The following is a 10973-nucleotide window of genomic DNA, read 5'->3' as shown; positions in this document are numbered from 1 at the left end:
ACGGAATAGTGAAAGGCTTGGATAGAGTGGATGTTTCCATTAGTGGGTGAGTCTAGCGCCGGAGGTCATAGTCTCAGAATTAAAGAACGTTCCTTTAGGAAGATGAGGAGGAATTTCTTTAATAGGGGGTAGTAAATCTGTAGAATTATTTGCCACAGAAGGCTGTGGAGGCCGTCAATGGATATTTTTAAGACAGAGATGGATTCTTAATTAGCACAAGTGTCAGGGGTTATGGGGAGAAGGCAGGAGAATTGTGTTAGGAGGGAGAGATAGATCAGCCATGAATTAATGGCAGGGTAGACATTTGATGGGCCAAATGGCTTCTATCACGTATGACCTCATGAAAGCCTGCCCAGGCGTTTTAGCATGGTAGAAAACATTCCAAGATGCTACTTTGAAGAACAAGTGGTCTACCAAAGGTTCTCTCTCTATAAACATCACTATAAAATGCAAAGCAAATGAAATGCAGATGCTGAAACTCTGAAGTAAATAAGCAAAAACATGCTCAAAACTCTGCGGGCAAGGCAGCATCTGTGAAGAAATAAGCATGTGAAGTCATCAGAACGAGAAAAAGTTTGAAATCAGACACATATTTTAATTGTGTAGGAAGGAACTGCAGATGCTGCTTAATGGCGCCTGCCTGCGGCGACTTTTGCGGAGCACCGGAACATAAAAGGTTTAAATACAACTTCCATCAACTCACCTGGATCAGGAAAACGGCAGAAATCGGTGCCATTTCGGACAAGCTGCTTGAGCACCTCAAGGCTCTTGCAATTCCACGATCTCCCGCAGCTGCAGGAGCCCCGGACTTTAAACTTTCCCACGCTCACTGGAAATCACCCGACCCGACGGAGGAACGCAGGTACGGTACCTGGAAACCCCGGGATGACCTCCAGAGCCGACAAGCTGGATCTTCCAGGAACAATGGAGCTGGAGCTGCCGACTTTGAAGGTACCCCCGTTCGTTACGGAGCTGGAGCTGCCGTCTGTGAAGGAATCCCCGTTCCAGCACAGGTTCACAGAAACAGCAGGTACAGTAAGCACAGTAACCTGGAAACAAAGGGGGGGGGCCTCCATTGTGTCCGGAAACGTGGCCGACAGGCAGGACTTCAGGTCAGACTGAAGAGCAGGGGATTTCGGCCGCCTCTCCCTACTATCCTCCTGGCCAATGTACAGTCCCTTGAAAATAAAGTGGAGGACTTAAAGGCAAGGCTGCTTTATCAAAGGGAGCTGAGGGAATGCTCTGTGTTCTGTTTCACAGAGACATGGCTCACCCCCAGCTCCCCAGACTCAGCGGTCCAGCCTGAAGGGTTCTCCATCCACCGCATGGACTGTACATTGCATCTGGGAAAGGGAGAGGAGGGGGCGTCTGCCTCATGGTCAACTCTGCGTGGTGTTCAGACGTGGCAGTCCTGTCCAACTCCTGCTCTCCACACCTCGAACTACTGGCGGTGAAGTGCCGTCCCGTCTACCTCCCAAGGGAATTCACCTCCATCATCCTGACCGCGGTCTACATCCCTCCCCAGGCAGACGTCTGTCTGGCACTGGAGGAGTTGCACGCCGTCTTACCCCGAGGCATTTACCAACATTGCTGGGGACTTCAACAAGGCAAACCTAAAGAAATCACTCCCTAACTTCCACCAACATGTCTCCAGCTGCACCAGAGGACCAAACACCCTCGACCACTACTACACCACCATCAAGAATGCCTATCGCTCTATCCCTCGCCCTCACTTTGGTAAATCCGACCATATAACGGTGCTGCTTCTTCCTGCCTACAGGCAGCAATTAAAGAGTGCACCCCCAGAGGTGATGACAGTACAGAGCGGGGGAGGGGGGGGGGGGGGTGGCAGAGGAACAACTCCAGGACTGTTTGGAGTCAGTAGACTGGGCAATGTTCAAGGACTCGGCAACGGACTTGAACAAATACGCCACAGTCGTTACAGACTTCATAAAGAAATGTGTGGAGGACTGCATCCCTACAAAATCCTTCAGAGTGTTTCCCAATCAGAAACCTTGGATGAACTTTGAAATCTGCACTCTTCTGAAGACCAGACACCGGGCATTCATGTCTGATGATACAGTGGTCAACACCAAGGTCGTACAAGAAGTCCAGATACGACCTTGGTAAGGCCATCAAAAAGGCCAAAAGGGACCTCTGCTCCAAACTGGAGGATGAGACAGATGTTCGGTAGCTGTGGCGGGGCCTGAATGCAATCACCTCCTACAAGGTGAAATCAGGAGGCAGCTCGAATGTCGGCGAAACATCACTCCCTGACGAGCTCAATGCTCGCTTTGACAGGGAGAACACCAATGTGCCTTCCCGAGCCCCCATTCGCTATGATGGTATTTCAGTCTCAGTCACAGAGGCCGACATCAGGAAATCCTTCAGAGGGGTGACCCTCGAAAAGCGCCTGGACCTGATGGTATACCTGGTCGTGTTCTAAAAACCTGTGTGGACCAACTGGCTGGAGATTTTACGGGCATTTTCACTTCTCACTTCTGAGGTCTGAGGTTACCACCTGCTTTAAAAGTGCATCAATTATACCAGTGCCCAAGAAGAGTAAGATGACGTGCCTCAATGACTATCGACCAGTGGCACTAACGACTGTGGTGATAAAGTGCTTTGAGAGGTTGATCATGGCGCAAATCAACTCCTACCTCGACAAAAACCTGGGCCCACTACAGTTCGCTTACCGCCACAACAGATCAACGGTGTATGCGATCTCGCTTGCCGTCCACTCCGCTCTGGACCACTTGGATAACAAAAACTCATAATTCTGGCTGTTATTCATTGATTACAGCTCGGCATTTAATACAATCATCCCCTCCAAGCTGGTTACCAATCTCGCAGAACTGGGTCTCTGCGCATCCCTCTGCAATTGGATCCTTGACTTCCTCATTCACAGACCACAGTCTGTTCGTATTGGTGGAAATGTGTCAGACTCGATAACAATCAGCACAGGAGCACCTCAAGGATGCGTGCTCAGCCCCCTGCTGTACTCACTCTATACTCATGACTGCGTAGCCAGTCATAGTGCGAACTACATCATCAAGTTCGCTGACAACACCACTGTTGTGGGACGTATCACTGATGGGGACGAGTCAGAAGTATAGAAGAGAGATCGAGCGACTGTCCATATGGTGCCAGCACAATAACCTGGCCCTCAACACCAGCAAAACCAAGGAACTGATTGTGGACTTTGGAAGGAGTTGGATGGGGACCCACAGTCCCGTTTATATCAACGGGTCGATGGTTGAAAGGGTCAAGAGCTTCAAATTCCTGGGCATGCACATCTCTGAAGATCTTTCCTGGTCCGAGAACACTGATACAATTATTAAGAAAGCACAACAGCGCCTCTACTTCCTAAGAAGATTACGGAGAGTCGGTTTGTCAAGGAGGGCTCTCTTTAACTTCTACAGGTGCACAGTGGAGAGCATGCTAACCGGTTGCATCGTGGCTTGGTTCGGCGCCCTGGAGAGGAAAAGATTACAAAAAGTAATAAACACTGCCCAGTCCATCATCGGCTCTGACCTTCCTTCCATCGAGGGGATCTATCGCAGTCGGCCTCAAAAAGGCTAATAGTATCATCAAGGACCCACACCATCCTGGCCACACACTCATCTCCCTGCTACCTTCGGGTAGAAGGTACAGGAGCCTGAACACTGCAACGGCCAGGTTCAGGAATAGCTACTTCCCCACAGACATCAGGCTATTAAACTTGGCTCGGACAAAACTCTGAACATTAATAGCCCATTATCTGATATTTGCACTTTATCAGTTTATTTATTCATGTGTGTATATATTTATATAATGGTATGTGGACACACTGATCTGTTTTGTAGTCAATGCCTACTATGTTCTGTTGTGCTGAAGCAAAGCAAGAATTTCATTGTCCTATCAGGGACACATGACAATAAACACTCTTGAATCTTGAATCTTGAATCTTGCTTTATACCAAAGATAGACACAAAATGCTGGAGTAACTCAGTGGGTCAGGCAGCATCTCAGGGGAAAAGGAATAGATGACGTTTTGGGTCAGAACCCTTCTTCAGATTGAAAGGAGAGGTGGTGGGGGGTGGTATAAAATGGAGGCGAGAAAAGATCAGGACAAATCAGGCTGACAACAGATGCCCATAATGGCCCCTTGTTGGCTGGGGAAGGTGTGATAACAAGAGGGATACAAGGATGCGACCAGCGGAACTAGTAAGACAACCAAGGTGCGGAAGGGGGAAAGAGAGGAGCGGGGATGGAATGCAGAGGTTACTTGAAATTAGATAAATCAATGCAGAGGAGGAGGAGTGAAGATGACAAAGAGAATGCCTGCAATTGGATGGAGGTCAAGAGGAACTGAATGACACTGGTGGTAGTGGTGTTGGCTGAGAGAAAAGTCTGCAGCAAAATAACAAACTGCTGGAGTGATTCAATGGGTCAGGCAGCATCTGTGGAAGCAGAGGCAAAGTGCAACAAGACTTGGTCTTGATCCAAAACATTGACCATCCCTCTGCCTCAACAGATGCTGTCTGACCCTGAGTTCCCCCAGCAGTTTGATTTCTGGTACATATTACCGCATCTGCAATCTCTTGTATCTCTGAGAGAAAGAGTCTGTTCACTATCATATTGCCATTGTGTTTCCTTCATTCTTTCTTCCAGTGTACGTCATTGGCTATGAAGTGTTTTTTGGCTGTCTTGAAAGGTGACATTTATGTGACAGAGTGATTATGCATAACTATCTTCCTTGCGAAAGGATGGAGGTCAAGAGGAACTGAATGACACCAGTTGTAGTGTTGGCTGAGAGATACGTCTGCAGGCTATCTTTCTTTCTTGCATTTTGTTTTTATCCTATTCCTTTTCAACATGTGAACTGCCTTTGACATTGCCTTTCCCTGAGGATGACCAGAATAGGATGCAATCTGCAGGTGTAGTTAACAGTCAAAATGCCTCTGCAGTCTATACACTATTGCACATGACCATTCGGTTGTACATATAGCTCCGGTCAACATATTTCCAGAAAGGATAGTAAGATTAAACGAGAACTTACCAGTTTGAAGTATGATCTTTATTTTATGAGGAGTTGCGATGAGCGATTACGTGAAGAAGAAGGCCGTCAGCCCGCATGCGCGTCAATCTTCAAAGCAGCAGTGTGAAATCACAGATAACAGTAGTTGAACTGAACATAGTAAGATTGGACAGAACTACAACCTACCAGATGACCTTTATAATATGAGGGTGGGAGCGGTGGGCACGTAATCGCTCATCGTAACTCCTCATAAAGTAAAGATCAAACTTCAAACTGGTAAGTTCTCGTTTAGTCTTACTATTTTACTTCGGAGTCACGTGAGTGACTATGTGAAGATTTTAAAGCTCTGTGATTTCATGCCGTGGAAACGAGTCCACACAAGCACAACTGCATCAGTTGATCACAGATAAGGGAAACATTAATAATGCATACAGACATGACATAGATTCAAAACATGCTGATGCTTTTAAAATGAACAAATAGTAATAATAGTAAACCCTCTCATCCGGGAGGAAACTACTAAATAGAACCTAAAATAGAGTTGGCAAATACCCTTGGTCTGGCAATGGGTTACTATAAAATGTTTGGAAGTTCATTTGTTAGACCATCCTGCAGCCGCTAGGATGTGGTCCAGCGGAATGTACATAACCCTTGCTGCTGATGTTATAGCAGCCCAGCAGGAGTAAATATTAGAATCTACTCCTGCATAAGCCAAAACCCCGATTTAACCACCTGGAGATGGTCTGAATTGATACCTTCTTATGAGGTTTTTTGTAACTAACAAACATTGCTAGTATCAGAGCCTCTAATGCTCTAGGTGACCTAACGTATTGTTGTAAACGTGTGACCACACATAACCGTAGGTCCATGGGGTATGCCATGAGAATTAGTTTGAGACCTGACGCCCCTGGGCTGCTGCTTAACTAAATCATAAACATGAAATATTATATTATTTGCAGATGTAACCATCCTGTCCAGTCGCAATTTATGTAGTGACTGGACCTGTTGCGCTATGACCAGCGCCATGAGGATTGCTACCTTTTGAGAGCCGGGCCAAAGACGAGGATATAGCTGGAGCCCCCTGGTGGGTTAGTGTTAACACAAAGTCAATATCCCATACTTCCGTGTACTTGTGCCTGGGAGAACTTGTGTTAAAGATATCCTTTATAAACTGGATATCAGTGGCTGAGACCCGACAGAGTGGGTCCCGCTCGCTGCAGCAAATATGATGAGAAGGCACGTTTGGCACAATAAATGGCACTATAACTTAATTTATTGTCAAAGACCCATTTGAAAATGAACTCCAAGACGTCAGTTGTCCGTGCCGTATTATATGTAACATTAGCATTTAAACAAAATGCTTCCCATCTCCTGAAGAGGAAATGTACTGCTTTTTTGGTGCTATCCCTGCACTCTGCAGTGAGCACATACATGGATCGGTCTGACAACCCGAGCCGCAGGAGCAATCTACTCAGAATCTGCAAGTTAATAAATTGATTTTATCATGCAGAGGCTGGTTTCCCGAGCCACAGGCTGAACCAGCAAAGTTTTATGTTTAGAATAACCATATAAGGTTGTATTATTATTCCCGACAAAGGCGGGAACCATGGCTGCATAGGCCAGTTAGACAGTAGGAAAACCTGAAGCGGGATATTGCTGACTTTATTGCAAGACCCGACTGATGAGGCAAAATGGAGGAAAAACATAAAAGAACATTCCTCCTCCATGTAGCGAGTATGTATCTCTCACCACTGTTATGCCCCATATTTTTGCAACCGGTGAATGAGCCTGGATGCAAACATATCGATATTTGGTGTTCCATTGAGCCATAATTTCATAAAATACTTTGTGATTCAACACCCATTGTGTGTTGTCAATGATTTTACGTGATGATACACCAGCGCCAAATGAGATTAGGTAAATTATCACAGGATACTTTGACTTGATTGCACCCATGTGACCAACATATGCCACCGCCATAGTGTATCAACTTGGAATTGAGCATGCAGATTATGTATATTCGCACAATAACCCTTTAACCCATAGAATGCACCTAGTGTCTATAGGTAGTTGAGATCAATAACTGAAGAATTGGTAACTCATGCAAATCTCATTCGCCTCCGAACTAGAAATGGCATTCGTAATTTTCCGTCTTTGAGCACTAGCATCAGTTTGTAATATAACTGACGATTTACTGCCCAAAACTACTGGAGCAATGCTGAATACAGTTCGTCCACTATAGTGACTTTGGTAGCTTCAGCTGGTAATAGCATAGGTCTGTTAACAATGACCTACATGGCACTCGAGAGGTTACTACTTTGCACGATGTAAGTTCTGATCATGCAAAAGCCCCAATTGCACAGCTGAATCACAGCTACTATATTGCCAATTACACTTGATGAATAGGAAGCTGCTTTATAACAACAAGGTTGTTACAGGCTTCTATTAATTCCAATCTCTTGCCCCAGGGCGGAGTCACAGGCAAATTAATAGTTAAAGGTAAATCCCAATAATCAATAAGTCTAGTTGGTATCAACTTAAATTTAACTGGATAGATGAGGAACCCCAATTTCTCAAATATAGTTTGAGGCTGAAACAGTTGATTTTAGCAAAATACAGCGTTAGAATATCATCCAGCCAAGACATAACAAGTGTTTTTGAGCTCTGAGCAGTCCAAGCACCGGTTTTAGTAATTTGGTAAATAACTTGGGAGCTGATGTTAGCCCATTTTGCAATGCTTTAACTGTTATCATTGCCCCATCCAGATAAATTTCAAATGTGATCCCTGTGAATGGGAACTGTAAAGAATGTATCTTTGAGATCGATGCATGCCATAAAGATCCTATGGAAATCAATTGTTAGTCAGTAATGAAGTTTCCTATTCTGAAAAGTTTATACTGCACATGCGAGTTAAACGACATTCTCCATCTCTCACAATGAACAGGCCCGATTTCCGAGCCTGTCTTGAAAGGCAATCCTGGCCATAATACTGAGCCTGCCTCGAAAGACAACTCTGGCCATAATTCTGAGCCTGCCTTGAAAGACAACTCTGACCATATTTCCGAGCCTGGCTTGAAAGGCAATCCTGGCCATAATACTGAGCCTGCCTCAAAAGACAACTCTGGCCCCAATTCCAAGCCTGCTTGGAACCCTAGTATTGTGCAGTTTTACATGGTTAGATGCCACTAAGTAGATGGCAATGCTTAACCATTTGTGTGTTATAAGGTCACTAGGTCCCCTTCCATCCTTATGAAGGGGAGTGCTAACCTTCTCTCCTTTCACACAACACATAAACTAATCACATGTTATCATTATAATTTGTACAAAAAACAAGTGTAAATATTACCAACTTGTAAGTGGTCCACATTCCCCATGTTTCGGAAGTGCCAGACCCACCTACCTGCATGGTTATCGTGTTCAAAAGGGAACTGCAGATGCTGGAATATCGAAGGTACACAAAATTGCTGGGGAAACTCAGCGGGTGCAGCAGCATCCATGGAGCGAAGGTAATAGGCGACGTTTCGGGCCGAAACCCTTCTTCAGACTGATGGGGGGTGGGGGGGGGGGAGAAAGAAGGAAAAGGGGAGGAGGAGGAGGAGCCCGAGGGCGGGCGGATGGGAGGGTGGGAGGAGACAGCTAGAGGGTTAAGGAAGGGGAGGAGACAGCAAGGGCTAGCAAAATTGGGAGAATTCAATGTTAATGCCATACGTACGCAAGGTCCCCAGATGGAATATGAGGTGCTGTTCCTCCAATTTCCGCTGTTGCTCACTCTGGCAATGGAGGAGACCCAGGACAGAGAGGTCGGATTGGAATGGGAGGGGGAGTTGAAGTGCTGAGCCACCGGGAGTTCAGGTAGGTTATTGCGGACTGAGCGGAGGTGTTCGGCGAAACGATCGCCCAACCTACGCTTGGTCTCCCCGATGTAAATCAGCTGACATCTAGAGCAGCGGATGCAGTAGATGAGGTTGGAGGAGATACAGGTGAACCTTTGTCGCACCTGGAACGACTGCTTGGGTCCTTGAATGGAGTCGAGGGGGGAGGTGAAGGGACAGGTGTTGCATTTCTTGCGGTTGCAACGGAAAGTGCCCGGGGAGGGGGTGGTGCGGGAGGGAAAGGAAGAATTGACGAGGGAGTTGCGGAGGGAGCGGTCTTTGCGGAAGGCAGACATGGGGGGAGATGGGAAGATGTGGCGAGTGGTGGGGTCACGTTGGAGGTGGCGGAAATGGCGGAGGATTATGTGTTGTATTTGGCGGCTGGTGGGGTGAAAGGTGAGGACCAGAGGGACTGCCCTTGTTGCGAGTGCGGGGATGGGGACAGAGAGCAGTGTTACGGGGTATGGATGAGACCCTGGTGTGAGCCTCATCTATGGTGGCGGAGGGGAATCCCCGTTCCCTGAAGAACGAGGACATTTCCGATGCCCTGGTATGGAATGTCTCATCCTGGGAACAGATGCGGCGTAGGCGGAGGAATTGGGAGTAGGGGATGGAGTCTTTACAGGGGGCAGGGTGGGAAGACGTGTAGTCCAGATAGCCATGTGAGTCAGTGGGTTTGTAATGTATGTCAGTCAGGAGTCTGTCCCCTGCGATGGAGATGGTGAGGTCAAGGAATGGTAGGGAAGTGTCGGAAATCGTCCAGGTGTATTGGAGTGCCGGATGGAAGTTGGTGATGAAGTGGATGAAGTCAGTCAGTTGTGTGTAGGTGCAGGAGGTGGCCCCAAAGCAGTCGTCAATGTAACGGAGGTAGAGGTCGGGGATGGGGCCCTGGTACGTCTCGAACAAGGATTGTTCAACGTACCCGACAAAGAGGCAGGCGTAGCTGGGGCCCATGCGTGTGCCCATAGCTACGACTTGTGTTTGGAGGAAATGGGAGGAGTCAAATGTAAAGTTGTTGAGGGTGAGGACCAACTCCGCTAAGCGGAGGAGAGTGTCAGTGGCTGGGTATAGGTTGCTCCTCTGGTCGAGGAAGAACCGGAGGGCTCCGAGGCCATCCTGGTGGGGGATGGAGGTGTAGAGTGACCGGACATCCATGGTGAAGATGAGGGGGTGAGGACCCAGAGAGTGGAATGCGTGGAGGCGGCAGAGTGGAGGTGGCGGAGGCTGCATGGTTACCTTGGTTGGAGAGTAGGACTGGTAGGGTGCGTGGATTACATACTTTTCCTGAGACCGACTTGGGCCTTGGCTTGAAAGACCTTTGCCCAGCTTTCACGCTGCCACCAGCTTCAGTGAACCGCTTACTGCCGATGGAGGCATGGGGTGTGTTGTCGCCGAAATGATGAAGCTTTGCTCGTCGTTGGAACCTTGATTGGTCCGACAGCTTTTGCTTCCACACCCAAGTCTTACCTGTTGAATAGGTCTTACTTGAAGAGAAGATTCGGCGGCTGGCCTCTAATGTCAGCCCTGATAGCACTGTTCACTGCCGGCACTTGTAGCGTGAGGGGAAATCTGCCCCCTTCCGGGTATTCTGCCAACGGCTGGTAACCAACTCTTCTGGCAACAACACCTTCGTTTGTGAGGACTCCCTTGAAGCCATACGCATGTGCTCCAGTATGTTCCACGGACATACTTTAGAATTTGAAGTCAGTTACACACTGACCACTCGCACTCCCCTCCACAGAGAGGGAGATTCGTAGGCAGCCCTGAAACAGGTACTGCCGCAGGCCCCTGAGGATACCTGCGCTGATATGGCCCCTTCTACGGACCTATACCAGGATGGAACATCACATTTGTGGGATAAACGCCCGAGGACGCTATCCATGCTCCATTTGTTCCATTGCTCATGAGTCAGAAAACTGACCCCGAATGTTCCCCTCCACAGAGAGGGAGACATTGTGCAGCCCTGTAACAGGTGCCGCTGCCGCGGGCTCCCAAGGAGACCCGGGCTGATAGCTCCCTCCTTTGGAGCATATCATTGTGGAGCAACCTCTCCATCAGGTGCTCCATGTGGGATAGACGTC

At 47.7% G+C, this 10973-nt stretch overlaps 1 non-coding gene across 1 annotated transcript; it reads right to left on the bottom strand.

The window, feature by feature from the left end:
- Positions 1–8183: 8183 nt before the first annotated feature.
- LOC116983007 lies at positions 8184–8309 on the bottom strand. The gene has a single exon (XR_004414588.1). It is a non-coding gene; the product is annotated as a U6atac minor spliceosomal RNA (small nuclear RNA).
- Between the last annotated feature and the right edge of the window lie 2664 nt (positions 8310–10973).

Source organism: Amblyraja radiata, chromosome 17 (assembly GCF_010909765.2).
Source record: "Amblyraja radiata isolate CabotCenter1 chromosome 17, sAmbRad1.1.pri, whole genome shotgun sequence".
NCBI classification, from domain to species: Eukaryota; Metazoa; Chordata; class Chondrichthyes; order Rajiformes; family Rajidae; genus Amblyraja; species Amblyraja radiata.
Note: the sequence above shows the minus strand (reverse complement) of the source record. Positions and strands in the feature narration are given on the sequence as shown.